This window comes from Dioscorea cayenensis, unplaced genomic scaffold, assembly GCF_009730915.1.
Source record: "Dioscorea cayenensis subsp. rotundata cultivar TDr96_F1 unplaced genomic scaffold, TDr96_F1_v2_PseudoChromosome.rev07_lg8_w22 25.fasta BLBR01000210.1, whole genome shotgun sequence".
NCBI lineage: Eukaryota > Viridiplantae > Streptophyta > Magnoliopsida > Dioscoreales > Dioscoreaceae > Dioscorea > Dioscorea cayenensis.
This window is the reverse complement of record NW_024086601.1, coordinates 94517-113591: the sequence shown is the minus strand read 5'-3', so window position 1 is coordinate 113591 and position 19075 is coordinate 94517. Positions and strand designations below refer to the sequence as shown.

Sequence of the window (19075 nt, the reverse complement as noted above, 5' to 3'; positions counted from 1 at the left end):
AGAACCGGATCCAGATGCTGTCTAAACATACACCATGCATTATAAAAATTAAAATTCACAATAAAAGATATTAGTGTATGAAAAACAATAATTGGCGAAGGAAAGAGGATAAAAGGTTACCGATGAAACAAATGCGAAAATTCTGAGAATCGGCATGATATGTGACGAAATATCCTCCAAAAACAACGATGATCGGTCGAGAAGATGATCAAAGGTGGTTTTCAGGTGACTAGAGATGAGGGATGAGATAATTCAAAAGGTTTTTTAAAGAAAAAATCGTGTCTCTTGGAATTCTGTGCATCAACACGGGCGTGTGGAAATTACCCACGCCCATGCGCCCCACAGGAGAGTTTCACAGGGGCAGGTGCACGTCCCTGGTCGCTCTCGGGAAAAACTCTCACTAACTCTGAACGATCTCCCACGGGCGTGAGGAAAATACCCACGCTCGTGCTCTCGACCCACAGGAAAACCCGCATGCCCCTGTGGCTTCTCTGGACATCCGAGAAAAATACCAAGTGTTATACACGCCCGTGCGGAAATTCCGCACGGGTGTGGACATTCACATGCCCAACTCATAGGGGCATCCGCACGCCCCTGTGCTTTCTCAAGATGGAGAGAACTCCTCTGCAGAGTTTCGCACGGGCGTGTGGAAATTACCCACACCCGTGTGTGGTTCACAAGGTCACCCACAGGGGCGAGTCCACGCCCCTGTGTGCTCTCGGGAAAATTCACCAAACTCTGCAGGAATTCACACGCCCATGCGGAAATTACACATAGGCGTGTGACAGTCACATGGTCGTTTATAGGGGCAGCCACACGCCGTTGTGCCTTCTCTGGGTGAGCTCACAGTACAAAGCCACGGGCGTGCAGAAATTATACATGACCTGTGTTCTCTCTGGATGACTTAGAAAAATCTGCAGGCTCTGTAGAAAATTTTTGAACATGTTTACACACTCAGAGCCTGCCTTATTATGCAAAATTAACCAGTGAAAAACATGAAATAAGGCTCGGACGACCATACTTCGCCAATTCCACTTGAAAACACATGATGAAAACTCCAAGCCCAAAAGAAAATCACAGCACAAGCATCTATAAATCCAGACACCAACACTTAACAAGTTATTCATGCAAACAACCTAACTAAAAGATAAGAAAACAGTAAACACTTGGGTTGCCTCCCAAGAAGCGCTTGTTTTACGTCACTAAGCTTGACGTACCTTGTCTTACCTCACGGGGGTTCATGAATGAAAGTTGCCCTCTTACCCATGGCTTGAAAGCATGATGTGCAAAGTCTCTTGAGAGTAGAGGGTGTATTATCGGACTTCGGACCACCTAACAATGATACGTCCAACTTCTTCAGTTCACGTACATCTCCAACAGTCTTGGAGTGTTTCTGGTGGTGTCTCCTAGCCCTCATCATTTTCTGGAGCACTTTCTTCAAGATCCCTGGGGTAGATGGTACTTCTTCCGTCGATCCAAGCATCATTACATCTTCATGTCCTTCCTCTTGGTGGAACAAACCTTCATACGGATCCGGATTGAACATTTCCTGCATGTATTCATCAATAATCTCATCAGTAGTGTCTAAAAAATATAAAGTATCATCAAAATCGAGAGAATGCCACATGGACTCAGCAAGGCGGTATGTGAGCTTGTCATCTCCAACTCTCAAGGTGAGCTCTCCACCATCCATGTCAATCAATGCTTTGGAAGTCCGCAAGAACGATCTCCCAAGTATCAAAGGTACATCCGCATCCTCATCGATATCTAGCACTACAAAGTCAAACGGAAAAATGTACTTGTCTTCCTTGACAAGCACATCTTCAATGATGCCTCTCGGATTCGCACTGTTCAGTCCGCTAGTTGCAAAGTCATCCGAGTAGGCCTAGGCTCACCTAAACCTAGCTTTTGAAAGAAGGTGTATGGCATGACGTTGATACTTGCCCCTGAGTCCGCAAATGCCATTTCTTCACCTAGATTGCCAATATTACACGGAATGATGAAGCTTCCCGGGTCTTTCTTATTGTTCGGCATGTTCTTTTGCAATACCGCCGAACATGAAGCATCTAAAATCACTGAAGCATTCTCCTCCAACTTTCTTTTGTTGGTCAACAAGTCTTTCAAGAACTTCGCATACTTAGGCATTTGGGCCAATGCCTCAACAAAAGGAATATTAATTTGGAGTTGCTTGAACAAACTTAGGAACTTCTTGTACTGTTCATCCGATTGGTCATTTTTCAATCTAGAGGGATAAGGGATTCTTGGCTTGAAAGGTGGGGTACCACCTCTTTCTCTTTGCTCGTCCCCTCTTCTACCTCTATAACCTCGGGTGCGTGTTCTTTTGGCTTCTCACTCAGAAACCTACCTTCAACCTCACGACCACTTCTCAAAGTGGTCTCCTTCACATGCTCTCTAGGGTTGGTCTTTGTATTGCTTGGTAAGCTTCCATGTGGCCTTTCAGAGAGAGATTTCGCAATTTGACCCACCTCATTTTCAAGGTTATGCAAAGAGGCGGTGTGGTTGCGAAGTGTAGCCTTGACTGATTCAAACCTAGTATTTATAGATTGCACAAATCTAGCCAAGTGCTTTTCTAGGTCAGTCATTCGGGTTTCCAAACTTGAGACTCTGTTTTCCACCTGAGGGGCTTGTTGTTGTTGTTGGAAACCTGGTGGCCCCATGGTCTTTTGTGGACCTTGATTACTCCATGAGAAATTGGGATGATTCTTCCAACCTGGATTGTAGGTATTGCTATATGGGTTTCCTTGAGGTCTCATGCCATTACCTACAAAATAAACATTCTCCACCGAAGAAACATCACCAATAGAGATCGGGCAATCGGAGGGAGCATGTCCTCCACTACACCCGGTGCAATTAGTCATGGCCGCCACTCTATTTGAAGTTAGAAGATCTAACTTCTTACTCAAATTTTCCACTTGGCCGCCAATGAAGTTACCGCATCTATCTCATTTAGACTGGTCACCTCTTTCTTCTCCCTAGCATTCCATTGGTAGCTGTTTAACCCTATTTCTTCAATCAACTGACGGGCCTCATCGGCGGTCTTGCTACCTAAGGTACCTCCTGCTGCCACATCCAAGAGTTGCCTTGTACTCGAGTTCAAACCATTATAAAAGGTTTGAACAATCATCCACTCCGGGAATCTGTGTTGCGGGCACTTCCTCAGGAGCTCCTTGAATCTTTCCCATGTCTCGAATAGAGACTCCAATTCCAACTGAACAAAGGATGAGATCTCGTTCCTAAGCTTTGCTGATTTTCCGGGAGGAAAATAATGAGCTAGAAGAGCTTCCACCATCTCTTGCCATGTGATAATTGACGCTCTAGGTAATGAGTATAGCCACTGCTTCACTCTCCCCTTTAGGGAAAATGGGAAGGCTCTCAATTTGATGGCATCATCCATCGCCCCATTTATCTTCAGCATATCACACACCTCGAGAAAACTCTCTATGTGACTGATATGTGACTGATTGGATCCTCATCGGCCAAACCATTGAATTGTGTGGATTGCTGCAACATGTGGATGAATGCTGGCTTTAACTCAAACTTCTGAGCCGTAATTGGGGGATGCACAATACTCGATTGTGTCCCCAACACTGAAGATCTGGCATAATCGAATAATGTTCACCGTTGCTCATTCTGTTCTGCCATGTTTTCAGATTCTTCTGCTTCCAAATCAGCTGTATTAGACTTTTCTTGCACAGGCTCTTTCTCTTTTTTTCTAAGTGTACGTTCAAGCTCGGGATCTCCTTCAATCAATATTGAGGGATTCCCTCGGGTCATAACCTGGAGGTACACCCAAAAAGAAAAAGAAAAGGAAATCAGAACGATGATAGAATAAGAAGATATGAAATAGAATGTATGGTGAAATAGCTAAGAAAACAAAGTGAAAAGTATCTCTAGACGCCTACTCCGCGGCAACGTCACCAAAAACTTGACAAGGTCCCCTTGCGTATATCCCGCAAGTGCACGGGTTTGTCGAAGTAATAATCTCGGGTGAGCGGGTATCGAATCCATAGGGAATAGGGAATAAAAATACTTAATTCGCTTCTTAGCTATGTGCAAAGATCAATGATGATGAGTGTGACAATGATTCAATTCTCAACAATAAAAGCAACAAATAAGAGAGCAAAAGTAAAAAAGGGGGTAAGGCAATCGATAAAGATGGGATACCCGGATAATGCTCCACCTAGGATAATTGTTTCAAGTGCAAGAACCCTCTATTATGCCTGCTAATCAATGCAATGGTGAGTCGTGGAAATCCTAAATTACATAGTCCCAAATCTAAGGTCAACTATGCCTAACTCTATACATGTCCCGGAGGAGAAATCGAACAATCTCAACACCTCGCACTCGCATAGAGTTGCAATGAGCCCTAGGGATTCCAAGTGATAAATCTTTTCCTAACTATAGACCTAACCCTTTGGTCCAGGTGGAAGGTCCCTAACCACAATTGAGCCCTAGATACTAAGATCACCTCAACGCTTCACTCCGTTGCATGCGCAAATAAGCCCCAGCGGAGGGTCATCCCTTAGACAATTCACTCCATTATGAACGCAAAGAACTCGAGGAACGGAGGTAGAATCTATCACTTTGGAGGGGAAAGGGGACGCTCATGTATCTCTCGACTCACCCTCTCAACCCACTCCAACCTAGATTTGTCTAACGCTCGTGGTGTGTCACTCACTCACGATGTTACCAACAAGAACTCTCAACCCTAGTGTCACTCTAGGGGAAATGTTCATACAATCAAGCATTTAAGGTTTGAACTCACAATAAACATCAATTTATTGAAAGCATAATAAAGAGATTCAAAGAAACGAATACATCCTAATGTTCACAAATACCCAAGTACCCACTAGGGGTTTAGCTCTCCGTGGAGGTAAGTACAATCTAAGAAATAGAATGTAAAAGCAATGAATCCATAAAGAAACCCCCTAGATGGTCGTGTCAATGGTCTTGTGGAGAGTCCTCTACTCATTGCAAAGGATCCTTTGTCTTGCCTACGATACACCTCGCCGGATTGGTGCCGACGAAAGCTCTCCCAATAACCTTCTTCCAAATGAAACGCGATGTCAGAGCCATAGAACCTCCCAAAAACCTAGCTAATATCCCTCAAAAACCTAGCAAAAACCCTATCTCAAGTTGCAGAAAAGATGGAGAAAAGAATACCAAAATCGAGGCTGATTCGGCTTTAAATAGGGCTGGAATCGGGCGACTACATGGGCGTGGATACTTCACGCGCCCATGCGGAATTTCCACACGGACGTGGATAATTTCCACACGCCCGTGTGGATCCTCTGAACTCCTGTTTTCTCGGCTGGCTGTGAACAGTGCTGCTACAATACTTTCTGCCAGTATTCGCAGACTGCTACATCAGATGTCGGCCCTCGAATAGCTTCCCGAATCCATACTTTCATCAGAGTAACACAAACGGGCACACGTTCACATCGTGGATCACTTGCTTCTTCAATGAGAGGCACGTTGGTTGAGCTCTTGTTCTATGTGTATAAGTCGGAATGCTCGAGTGTGATTGCCCTTGTGCCCCTCCAAATGGATCTGCCAACTAGAATACAAGGAGGTTGGCACACACTCTAGCATTTCACACTTGACCTATGTCTTCGCGTTTGAACCTTAGCAAGATTTCCTCTAAAATCGGTGCATTGTAATCCACATTGGCTTCTTTCCTTCATACATGGCCTCATAACCCTACCTGCACGAAAGTAACATAAAAACACACATATTAGTGTAAAAACCTGAGAAAAGTAATGCTCAACATAAGAAATGAACGCTTCGCATTCATATTGCACAAGCACTTATCAGGCACAAAGGCAGTCACATTTGCGTATTATAACTTGTGCAATCTTAGCAAGATCTTCACCAATATGGCATTTGATTTAAATAGTGATGCAATCTTTGGCATAGACGTGCGCCCGTTTATGTTTTCTCAATGAAAAGTGTGGATTCGGGAGTGTTTTTGTGGGGTACCGTAGTGGGTATTATAGCAAATGAATTTAGCAATTTACACTTTGTCAACACAATCATTGTTCATCTTCACTTGGTTAAGTAGCAATTTTAGTATTTTTATTCCCTACTACCAATGGATATGATACGCCACTCACTTGGGATTTATTACTTCTACAAAACCGTGCACTTGCGGGTCACATGCAAGGGGCGTTGCCAACACTCTACAGATAAATTTCTTCAACACTTATACACATACAGAGGCTACATATACAGGGGAAAACTAACCTGAAAATCATTAAAACAAGCTCAAATGACCTAAAAAGATCACCAATCACAGTTAAGCATACTAAAACACCAATAATCCATGAGAAAAACATAGTAATAACATGCACAAATCAAGACACTAACACTAAAGCTCTTATTCATGCAAAAACTAAACTAAAAACTAGAAAAGCAATAAATACATGGGTTGCCTCCCAAGAAGCGCTCGTTTAACGTCATTAAGTTTAACGTACCTATTCATACATCAAGGAGGTTCATGAATGAATGTTTCCCTCTTACATACAACTTGAAAGCATGATGAACATAATTGTTTCAAGGTAGAGGGGGAGTTAACGAGTTTGTTACCACACAAGGGTTCATCACCCTTACTCCGTGAATACGCATCCCCATTAGCATTGGGGCGCTTCATGTGACATCTTCTTTCTCTTTTTATCTTTTCAACCATCCTCTTCATGATCCCCGTGATAGGTTGCAACTTGTCCTCTAAATCGAGTGATAAGATTTCTTCATTTTCCACTAATTGATCTAGCAACCCTTCAAATGGGTTCGGACACATCATTTCCTGCATGTATTCAGCAATTAACTCATCAATATGTCAAGAAAATACAAAGTGTCATCAAAGTCAAGAGAATATCGAATGGCTTTGGTGAGGTGGCATGTTAACTTGTCATCACCAACTCTTAATGCCAACTCCCCACCGTCCAGGTCAATAAGAACCTTGGAAGTTAACACACCCCTTGCGTGTAACCAGTAAATGCATGGGTTTATCGAAGTAATAAATCCCAGGTGAGTGGGTATCGTATCCACAGCGGGTAGGGAATAAAAGACCAAGAATGCTACTTAACCAAGAGAAGATGAAATAATGATTGTGTTAATAAGATGTAATGTAGAGAAAATAAAAGAAATAAGAAAGAGAGGCACAAATAAGTGAGAGGAAAGTTAATTGATAAGAAGTGGGGTACTCGGATATTGCTCTGCCTAGGATTATCGCTTCAAGTGCAAAACCAACTATTATGCTTCCTAACTAAGCTCAATGAGTCATGGAAATCCTAAGATACACGGTCCCAAACCCAATGTCAATCGTGACTAACTCTACACTATGCCCCACCGGAGAAATTGATCAATCTCAATATCTCACACTGTGCAAGTTACACGACACTCTACGGATTTCAAGTGATAAAGCCTATTCCTATATACAAACCTAACCCTTTGGTCCAGGCGAAAGGCCCCTATCACAATTAAACCACAGATACTAAAGTTTACTTCAACACTTCACTCTATCACTCGCGCAACTAAGCCCCAGCGGAGTTCATCCTTTAGCACTTCACTCTATTGTAACCGCAAAGAATTCTAGGAAATGTAGGTAAGATAAATCACATCGAAAGAGAAAGGGGGCGCTCAGCTACCTCTCGACTCACCCTCTCGAACCTCTCCAGTCTAGCTTTTTCTAGCCCTCATGGTGTGTCACTCATCCACAAAGGCTACCAAGATGGACTCCCAACTCTAGTGTTACTCTAAGGGAGAAATCATTCAACAAGCATTCAAGATTGGAACTCAATTAAAACATTAATTAAGGAAAGCATAATAAAAGGTTAATGAAATAAATACACCGTAGGGTTCACAAATCCAAGTACACACTAAGGGTTTAGCTCTCCATGGCGCAAGATACAATTAATAGTAAAATCGAAAGTAAAAACAAGTAATCTATAGGAAAACTCCCTCGGTAGTCATGTCGATAGTATTGTGGAGTCGCCTCGTCCACTCCAAAGGTCCCCTCGTCAAACCTAGGGTATACCTGGCCGGATCGGTTCCGATAAAAGCTCCCCCATAGCTATCTTCCAAGAGAAACATGATGTCAAAGCCGTAGAACCACTCCAAAAGCCTTGCCAATGCCTCTCTAAACCCTAGCGGTAAGCCTCTCAAAAGATGGACAAAAGATGGGAAAAAGGATCCTCAAATCGGGCTGAATCGTGGCTATGAATAGGCTGGAATCGGGCATCCACACGGCCCTGTGGATGTTCTACATGCCCTTGTGGAATTTCTACATGCCCCTGTGAAAATTCCACACGGGCTTGTGGATTCTCGGTAACCTTGATTTTCTGCAGACTGTGAACAGTAATTGCTATAGTAAATTGATACAATATTTTGCTATAGTCCACTAGCCAAAATGCTCCTAATTCAACATTTTTCATCGAGGCAACATAAACGAGCACACATTTATGCTATAGATCATGTCGCTTCTTCAATAAATAGATTCATTGGTGAAGATCTTGTTATAAACGTGTGCCCGTTTATTTTATCTCGATGAAAAGTGGATTCGGGAGTATTTTTGGCATAGTACTTTAGCAGTTACTATTCACCGTGCCGAAAAATGAGCGATTTCAGAGAATCCACACGGGCGTGTGGAAATTACCCACGCCCGTGTGGAAATTCCGCACGGGCACGTGAAGCATACACGCCCGTTTAGTCGCCCGATTCCAGCCCTATTTAAAGCCGAATCAGCCACGATTTTTGCATTTTTTTCTCCATCTTTTCCCCAACTTGAGAGAGGGCTTCGGCTAGGGTTTCAAGGGGTATTGGCCAAGGTTTTGGAGAGGTTTTACGGCTCCTACATTGTCATTCCTTAGGAAGAAGGTTGGTAGGGGAGCTTCCGTTGGACGACGAGTAGAGGACTTTCCACAAGACCATCGACATGAATATCGAGGGGGTTTCTTTTATGGATTCATTGCTTTTTACATTCTCTTTTTGATTGTACTTAGCTCCATGGAGGCTAAACCCTAGTGGGTACTCGGGTATTGTGAACCCTAGGATGTATTTGTTTCTTTGAACCTCTTTATTATGCTTTTCAATAAATTGATGTTTATTGTGAGTTCCAAACTTGAATGCTTGATTGTATGAACATTTCCCCTAAAGTGACACTAGGGTTGAGAGTTCTTGTTGGTAACCTTGTGAGTGAGTGACACACCACGAGCGTTAGACGAAGCTAGGTTGGAGAGGGTTGAGATGGTGAGTCGAGAGGTACAGGAGCGTCCCCTTTCCCTTCCGGCGTGATAGATTCTACCTCCGTTCCTCGAGTTCTTTGCGGCCATAATAGAGTGAATGGTCTAAGGGATGAACTTCTGCTGGGGCTTAGTTGCGCGTGCAACGGAGTGAAGTATTGAGGTGATCTTAGTATCTAGGGCTCAATTGTGGTTAGAAACCTTCCATCTGGACCAAAGGGTTAGGTCTATAATTAGGAAGAGAATTATCACTTGGAATCCCTAGAGCTCATTGCAACTCTATGCGAGTGCGAGGTGTTGAGATTGTTCGATTTCTCCTTCGGGACATGTATAGAGTTAGGCATAGTTGGCCTTAGATTTGGGACTATGTAATTAAGGATTTCCATGACTCACCATTGCATTGATTAGGAAGCATAATAGATGGTTCTTACACTTGAAACAATTATCCTAGGTGGAGCATTATCCGGGTACCCCATCTTTATCGATTGCCTTAACCCTTCTTTACTTTTGCTCTCTTACTTGTTGCTTTTACTGCTGAGAATTGAATCATTGTCACACTCATTATCATTGATCTTTTACATAGCTAAGAATCGAATTAAGTATTTTTATTCCCTACTCCCTGTGGATTTGATACCCGCTCACCCGGGATTATTACTTCGACAAACCCGTGCACTTGCAGGATATACGCAAGGGGACCTTGTCAAGTTTTTGGCGCCATTGCCGGGGAGTAGCCATTTAGAGATACTTTGCACTTTGTTTTCTTTGCTATTTACCCTTCATTCTATTTCACATCTCTTCTCTATCACCATTCTGATTTGTTCTAAAAAAAAATATATATATATTATTTCACACTTTCTTATTCTTCCATCATTCTCATTTGTTTGCTTTTGTCATGTCTTACTTTTTTTTGCAAGGATTTTAAATGATGATTGACCCAGTCGTTGCTCTTCATTTACAGGTTGAAGCTCTGAGTGAAAAAGTTGATAGAATTTTTGCTTCACAACAACAGAACATTCCATGTTACAACGCATATCATCCAATTGAAGTGGGCTACCCAAACGTATTATGGGATAATGGTGAACAACATTGGGAGGCACCTCAAGAGGAATGTCAAACGGGTGAGATACTCGGAGAGGATGCACTTCAGTTGCAAAGAGTATTAGCTAACTTCATTGAGGCATCCGATGTCTGTGTCCAATATATGGAGACCACACTAAGATGTCATGAAGCCTACTTTAAAAACCTTGAGAATCAATTAGGATGGATACTTGACACACTCTCCAAGGAACAACAAGCATTTGAGCAAGCAATTCAAGTTCCTTGTAGAGATGATGTGGTAGTGAACTACAATGAAGAAGTTAGACAAATTGAGTACATTGGTGTAGAAAATGAAAAGGGAGAAGATGAATACCATTTTGAAATTATGGACTGTGTGAATGAAGATTGTGCTTGTGAGCGAGAAAATTTTCATGGGGATTTGCTAGTGTCGTGTTCCTTTCAAGCTGAAAATACACAAGAAGAAGTAAATCCTAAGGTAATGGAACAAGCACTACTCTTTGGGATTGATCAATTCATAAATTTCAAGAAAGAGATTTTGGGTTTGGAAGAAGATGTGGGTAGGAGATTGAAACCATCCAATGATCCACCTATGCTAAGCTTGGACAATTCCCAACCTAAATTGTTTCCTTGGAGGCCAAAGGTAAGATGGTTGGACTCTCCAACAAATATTCCACCCCGGCAAGCAAATTTTTGGTTTAAGGGAAGTAGCTATCCAATGTCTAGTCGGGAGGAACATACTCTTTTCAAGCCTTCATAAGGTAAAGAAGAGGTACGTCAAGCTTAGTGACGTAAAACAAGCGCTTCTTGGGAGGCAACCCAAGCAATTACTGTTTTCCTATTTTTTAGTTTAGTGTTTGCATGAATAAGAGCTTGAGTGTTGGTGTTTTGATTCTTATAGCCCATTGCTATGCTATTCTTGTGGACTGTTGGTGTTATCTTGTGCTTTCATGTGTTTTGGTGAAGTTTTGGTCGTTTGAGCTATTTCACATGTTTTTCACTGGTAAAACTTACATATTAGGGCAAGCTCTAAGTGTGTAAACATGTTAAAAAAAATTTCTACATAGCCTGCAGAATTTTCTAAGGCATCCAGAGAAAACACACGGGCGTGTGGAATTTCCACTGCGCGTGATGTTTGCTATCGCAAGCTCATCGAGAGAAGGCACGGGCGTGCGGCTGCCCTGTGAGCGACCATCTTGCGATCGCACAGCACGTGGGTAATTTCTGCACGGGTGTGTGAATTCCTGCAGAGTTGGGCGGTTTATCCCGAGAGCACACAGGGGCGTGGACTCGCCCTTGTGGGTGACCTTGTGAACCACACACGGGCGTGGGTAATTTTTGCACGCCCGTGCGAATCTCTGCAGAGGATTTCTCCATCCCGAGAAGTCACAGGGGCGTGCGTTTGCCGCCTTGAGTTGGGCTTGTGAATATCCACGCCCGTGTGGAATTTTCGTACTAGCGTGGGTCTTAGAGAATTTTCTCGGTTGCATGGAGAGTCCACAGGGGCGTGCGCGCCTCGTGGGTCGGGCACTGCAGGGCGTGGGTAATTTCCACTGCGCCCGTGTGGATTTCTGAGATATGCTAGAACCGTGAGGTTTTTCTTTAAAATCTTTTCGGGTTTCTTCATATTTTCACCCTCATACGTTTTGGGAACACATCCTTGCTCTCTCCTGACCTCTCACCATCGTTTTAGAGGATTGTTAATTGAGTTTTCCCGCTCGTTTTCTAGTCTTTTCATTCTCATTTTTGTCGGTAAGCTTCTCTTTCTCTTTTTCTTTTGCCAATCTTCATTTATTTTTGCAGACACCAGCGTCATCTTCACTATGAATGGAAAGCAGATGTACTAGCTATTGACACCGACACTTGAGGCGTGTTTACCTTTTTTGTTCTTATTTTTTGCATTTTATTTTCTGCATTTTATTTTGGATTTGTATACTCATAAAGGATTTTCCTTCTGAGTTTATTTTCATTTTGTGGTCTCGAGTTGTATTCATTGCTCTATCTTTTGTATACTCGAGTTATTTTTATTTTATTGAGCTTCACTGACCCCCCCCTCCCTCGTGTATGCGTGCAGATGGTCTTGTCTTCTTGGGAATTGAGACTTTGTCATGGGCACGGCCAAGGTGCTTCGGCACTTGCCCGTGTGAGCTTCACAACCCGTCAGAACACTACTACCATGGAAATAGCTTCATCAAACGCAACAATAGGAGTCAGGAAAGTATTGTTTTGATTGCTTATCCCACATTTGCTTTTGAAGGATGTATATTTTGAGTGATCTTGCATGTGTACATTGGGGACAATGTACAACTTAAGTGTGGGGGGGAGTTTCATAGTGCACACATCTTTTCTATTGTTCTTGATTGTTATATGCTCACATAGCCAATGGCGGTTCACCTTAGTTGCAAGATTGCATTCTTGAGTTTAGGAGAATTTCTAACATTGAATGTTTTCATGCTCTAGTTCTTGCTTGAATTTCTAGGAATTTTTACCCGATTTATACTTATTACACTACTCACTCTTTAAACTCTATTGGAAACTCAAGTTTGATGTTAAAGGGACTAGTTATAGTTGTTTCTTGTGCAAATTCTGAAAAAAAAATGGAAAATACAAAGAAAAATAAACTAAATAGTTTTACTGTGCTTGTTGGGTGGAAAGAGCTACAACCTATGAAGTATGAAGCTACTCTCATAAGTCAGATACTAGCCATGCCCTAATGAGGAAAAGAGATATCTCATAGGATGAGTGAAAGCTACCACTCCGGTAGAAAGAGCTACCACATCGAAAGTGTGAAAGGCACCTTAGCGGCCGCTTTGGAAAGGGCTACCTTAGAGGGTGTGTGAAGCTACTACCATCTTTGAAATTGTTGTCACTTTTGTAGATAAACAAGTCCCTTGTACTTAAAATTTTGAGGAGTATACCTTGGGTTGTTTTGAGTGAGTTCACACACGTACACGATTTCGGGTTTGTTGTCCTTTTTTATTCAAATTTTTAGCTAGAGCTTTGATTTTTTATTTTTAATGTTGAAATTTCCCTTACTTGTAGAATGCTCTCTTTGTATACTTTGGTGAACCTAAGGCCAAGAACTTTCAATATTTTCTTCATTGATGCACAGAATATTTAATTTTTGCTTGAGGAGAAGCAAAAGCTTAAGTGTGGGGGAGTTTGATAAGTGCTTGTGTGATATGAATGCGAAGCATTCTTTCCTTATGTTGAGCATTACTTTTCTCGGGTTTTCAAATTAATATGTGTGTTTTTATGTTACTTTTATGCAGGTAGGGTTGTGAAACCAATTATGAAGGAAAGAAGCAAATGTGGATCACAATGCACCGATTTTGGAGGAAATCTTGCTAAGGTTCAAACGCGAAGATATAAGTCGGGTGCGAGATGCTCGAGTGTGTGCCAACCTCCCCGTATTTGAGTTTGCAAAACCATTTGGAGGGGCACAAGGGCAGTCACACTCAAGCATTCCAACTTATGCACATAGAACAAGATCTCCATCAACTTATCCGTCATTGAAGAAGCAAAGCAATCCACGGCATAAACGTGTGCCCATTTATGTTACCTCGATGAAAAGTGGATTCGGAAGTATTTTTGGCATAAACGGCTGAAAATGACAGTTTCATAGAATCCACACGGGCATGTGGAAATTACCCACGCCCGTGTGGAAATTCCACAGGGGGCCGTGAAGCATACACGCCCGTGTAGTCGCCAGATTCCAGCCCTATTTAAAGCCGAATTAGCCCCGATTTTTGTATCCTTTTCTCCATCTTTTCCCCAACTTGAGAGAGAGCTTTGGCTAGGGTTTCGAGGGGTATTGGCCAAGGTTTTGGAGAGGTTCTATGGCTCCTACACTGTCATTCCTTAAGAAGAAGGTTGGTAGGGGAGCTTCCGTCGAGGCCTATCCTATATCGGACGAGGGAATCCTTGGATGACGAGTAGAGGACTTTGCACAAGACCATCGACATGACTATCGAGGGGCTTCTTTATGGATTCATTGCTTTTACATTCTATTTCTTTAATTGTACTTAGCAACATGGAGAGCTAAACCCCTAGTGGGTACTCGGGTATTGTGAACCCTAGCATGTATTTGTTTCTTTGAACCTCTTTATTATGCTTTCGATAAATTGATATTTATTGTGAGTTCCAACCTTGAATGCTTGATTGTATGAACATTTCCCCTAAAGTGACAATAGGGTTGAGAGTTCTTGTTGGTAACCTTGTGAGTGAGTGACACACCACGAGCGTTAGACAAAGCTAGGTTGGAGATGGTTGAGAAGGTGAGTCGAGAGGTACAGGAGCGTCCCCTTTCCCTTCCGGCGTGATAGATTCTACCTCCGTTCCTCGAGTTCTTTGCGGCCATAATAGAGTGAATGGTCTAAGGGATGAACTTCCGCTGGGGCTTAGTTGCGCGTGCAACGGAGTGAAGCGTTGAGGTGATCTTAGTATCTAGGGCTCAATTATGGTCAGTCTCTTTTTAGGATCATTTGCCTTATCGTTTTCTCATATTTTTACCATCTTTGGAGGCACTCGTGGCTAGGGTTTAGAGAGGATTTAGCAAGGCTTTCAACACTGTGTTCCTTTAGAAAAGAGATATTGGGGGAGCTTTCATCGCCACTGATTTGGCGAGTGCCCTAGGCTTGATGAGGGAATCTTTGGAGAAGACGCGGGCAGTCCACATGACCATCGACATGAATACCAAGGTGGTTTCACTTATGGATTGCATGTTTTTACTTCCGATTTCATTATTGGTTGTATCTTGCTCCACGGAGAGCTAAACTCCTAGTCGGTACTTAGACTTGTAAACCTTAGGATGATATTGTTTCTTTGACATTTCTATTTTATAACTTTTATTGATATGTTTAATTGAGTTCTAATCTTGAATGCTTGTTGAATGAGAATACCCTTAGAATGACACTAGGGTTGAGAACCTATATTTGTAATCCTTGTGAGTGAGTGACACACCATGAGGGTTAGACAAAGCAAGATTGGAGAGGGTCGAGTGGGTGAGTCGAGATGTAGCGAAATGTCCTCCTTCACCTCCAGTGTAATTTATCCTACCTCCACATTCCAAAAGTTCTTTGCGGTCACAATAGAGTGAAGTGCTAAGAGACGAACTCCGGTGGGGCTTAGTTGTGCAAGCAACAGAGTGAAGCATTGAAGTAATCCTTAGTATCTGGGGCTTAATTGTGATTAGGGGTCTTTCACCTGGGCCAAAGGATTAGATCTATGTTGGGGAATAGGGTTTATCACTTGGAGTCCCTAGAGCTTTAAGCAACTTTACACAATGTTAGGTGTTGAGATTGAGTGATTTCAACGCCCGGCCATAGTGTAGGGTTAATCACGATTGACCTTATGTTTTGGACCGTGTATTTTAGGATTTTCACAACTCATTAAGCATCAGTTAGGAGACATAATAGTTGGTTTTTCACTTGAAGCAATAGTCCTAGGGGTAGCAATGTTTGGGTGCCCCATTTTTTATCGATTACCTTTCCTCTCATTTTTTATAGTGTCTCCCTTTCTTGTTCTTTTTATTTCTTTTCATATTGATATTGTTCACACCACTATCGATCCATCTTCAATATAGTTAAATAGCAATCCTTGTGTTTCTGAACACTATTCCCTGTAGATACGACTACCCACACACCATGGTATTATTAATTCAACAAACCCGTGCACTTGCCGTACACACACAAAGGGCATTTGTCAAGTTTTTTGTGCTGTTGCCTGGGAATAGGTATTTTGGAAACACTTTGCACTTTGCTATTTTAGCCAATCATCACCTATTATATTTCACACTTTCTTATTCTTCCATCATTCTGATTTGCTTTCTTTTCTTTTCTTATAGCTCTAGGTTATGACCTGAGGGAATCCTTCAATGTTGGTTGAAGGGGATCCTAAACTTGAACGAACACTTCGTAGAAGGGGAAAATAACCTGTGGAATAACAGTCAAATAAAGCTGAGGTAGAAGGTGTAGGGTTAGATAATATGGCAGAACAGAATGAGCAGTAGAGGACACTCTCAGATTATGCCTGACCCGCAGTTTTAGGCACATAGTCTAGTATTGTGCGGCCACCGATCATGGCTCAGAATTTTAAGCTCAAGCTAGGCTTCATCCAGATGTTACAGCAGTCGGCACAGTTTAATGGTTTTTCCGATGAGGATCCAAACAATCACATTGAGAACATCTTGAATGTGTGCGACATGCTCAAGATTAATAGTATTATGGATGACGCTATCAAGTTGAGAGCCTTCCCATTTTCCTTGAAAGGACGAGCAAAGCAATGGCTTCATTCATTAACTAGAGCATCGATCACTACTTGGGAGGAAATGGTAAATGGTTTTCTTGGCCGATATTTCCCTCCCGGAGAATCCGTGAAGCTTAGGAATAAAATATCAACTTTTGTGCAAAAAGAATTAGAGTCTCTTTTTGAGACATGGGATTTGTTCAACGAGCTCCTATGGAAATGTCCTCAACATAAGTTCCCCGAGTGCACGATCATTCAGACTTTCTATAATGGGTTAAACCCAAGCACAAGACAGTTGCTTGATGCTGCAGTAGTAGGTACTTTAGGAAGCAAGTGCCCTGAAGAAGCCCGACATCTCATTGAAGAAATGGCCATGAACAGTTATCAGTGGAACACAAGAGACAGAAAAAAGGTAGCTGGACTTCATAAGATTGATGCAGTTACTTCATTAGGCGCCCAAGTTGAGTCACTGAGCAAGAAGTTAGATACTCTAAATTCTCCTAGAGTGGCGGCCTTGACCAGTTGCACTAGGTATGGGGAGGACATGCTTTGCGCAATTGCCAGATTTCTATTGGTGGTACATCCTTAGTAGAACAAGTCAATTTTATAGGTAATGCAATGAGAAACGAAGGCAATCCATTTAGCAACACCTACAATCCGGGTTGGAGGAGCTACCCGAATCTTTCTTGGAACAATCAAGAGCAACAAAAGTCCATGGAACCACCAGATTTCCAGCAACAACAACAAGCCTCGAACATGGAGAATGGAGTTTGACAAGATCCCCTTGCGTATATCCCACAAGTGCACGGGTTTGTCGAAGTAATAATCCCGGGTGAGCGGGGTCGAATCCACAGGTAGTAGGGAGTAAAGACACTTAATTCGATTCTTAGCTATGTGGAGTATCAACAATGATAAGTGTGGTAATGATTCAATTCTCAGAAATTAAAAGCAACAAGTAAGAGAGCAAAAGTAAGGAGGAGGTAAGGCAATAGATAAAGATGGGGTACTCGGATGATTCTTCACCTAGGATAATCGCTTCAAGTGCAAGAATTCTCTATTATGTTTCCTAATCAATGCAATGGTGAGTCGTGGAAATCCTTACATACATAGTCCCAAATCTAAGGTCAAGTATGCCTAACTCTATACATATCCCGGAGGAGAAATCGAACAATCTCAACACCTCGCACTAGCATAGAGTTGCGATGAGCTCTAGGGATTCCAAGTGATAAATCTCTTCCTAGATTTAGACCTAACCCTTTGGTCCAGGCGGAAGGTCCCTAGCCACAATTAAGCACTAGCTACTAAGATCATCTCAACGCTTTACTCCATTGCACGCGCAACTAGGCCCCAGCGGAGGTTCATCCATTAGACCATTCACTCTATTATGGCCGCAAAGAACTCGAGGAACGGAGGTAGAATCTATCACGCCAGAAGGGAAAGGGGACGCTCCTGTACCTCTTGACTCATCCTCTCAACCCTCTCCAACCTAGCTTTGTCTAACGCTCGTGGTGTGTCACTCACCCACAAGGTTACCAACAAGAACTCTCAACCCTAGTGTCACTCTAGGGGAAATGTTCATACAATCAAGCATTCAAGGTTGGAACTCACAATAAACATCAATTTATTGAAAGCATAATAAAGAAGTTCAATGAAGCGAATACATCCTAGGGTTCACAATCACCCAAGTACCCACTAGGGGTTTAGCTCTCCATGGAGCTAAGTACAATCAAATAAATCGAATATAAAAGCAATGAATCCATGGAAAGTCCTCTACTCGTCATTCAAGGATTCCTTTATCATGTATAGGATACGCCTCGATCGAAGCTCCCCTACCAACCTTATTCCTAACAGAATCATGATGACGGAGCCGTAGAACCTCTCCAAAACCTTGGCCAATACCCCTCGAAACCCTAGCCGAAGCCCTCTCGCAAGTTGGGGAAAAGATGGAGAAAAGAATACTAAAAATCGGGGCTGAATCGGCTTTTAAATAGGGTCGAATCGGGCAACTCCACGGGCGTGGACGATACACGCGCCCGTGCGGAATTTCCACACGGGCGTGGATAATTTTCACATGCCCGTGTGGATTCTCTGTTTCTCTGGTTTCTCGGCCGGCTATGAACAGTGCTGCTACAGTGCTTGCTACATTATTGCTACATGCTCCTATTCTTATATGCATAAGACGGAATGCTCGAGTGTGACTGCCTTTGTGCCTCTCCAAATGGATGTACTCACTCGAATGGGAGGAGGTTGGCACACACTCTAGCATCTTAGACCTGTCCTATGTCTTCGTGTTTGAACCTTAGTAAGATCTCCTCCAAAATAGGTGCATTATGATCCACATTGGCCTATTTCCTTCATACTCAGCCTCACAACTATACCTGCGTAAAAGTAACATAAAAACACACATATTAATGTAAAAACCTGAGAAAAGTAATGCTCAACATAAGGAAAGAATGCTTCGCATTCATATCACACAAGCACTTATCAGAGTTTCAGGTTTGGAAACCTGGATG

At 42.5% G+C, this 19075-nt stretch overlaps 2 non-coding genes across 2 annotated transcripts; one reads left to right on the top strand and one right to left on the bottom strand.

Annotated features, from left to right (window-relative positions):
- The first annotated feature begins 3155 nt into the window (after positions 1-3155).
- On the top strand, positions 3156-3262 carry LOC120253796. Its single transcript, XR_005534428.1, has one exon. It is a non-coding gene; the product is annotated as a small nucleolar RNA R71 (small nucleolar RNA).
- Positions 3263-16692: 13430 nt separating this feature from the next.
- Positions 16693-16799, bottom strand: LOC120253795. The gene has a single exon (XR_005534427.1). It is a non-coding gene; the product is annotated as a small nucleolar RNA R71 (small nucleolar RNA).
- Between the last annotated feature and the right edge of the window lie 2276 nt (positions 16800-19075).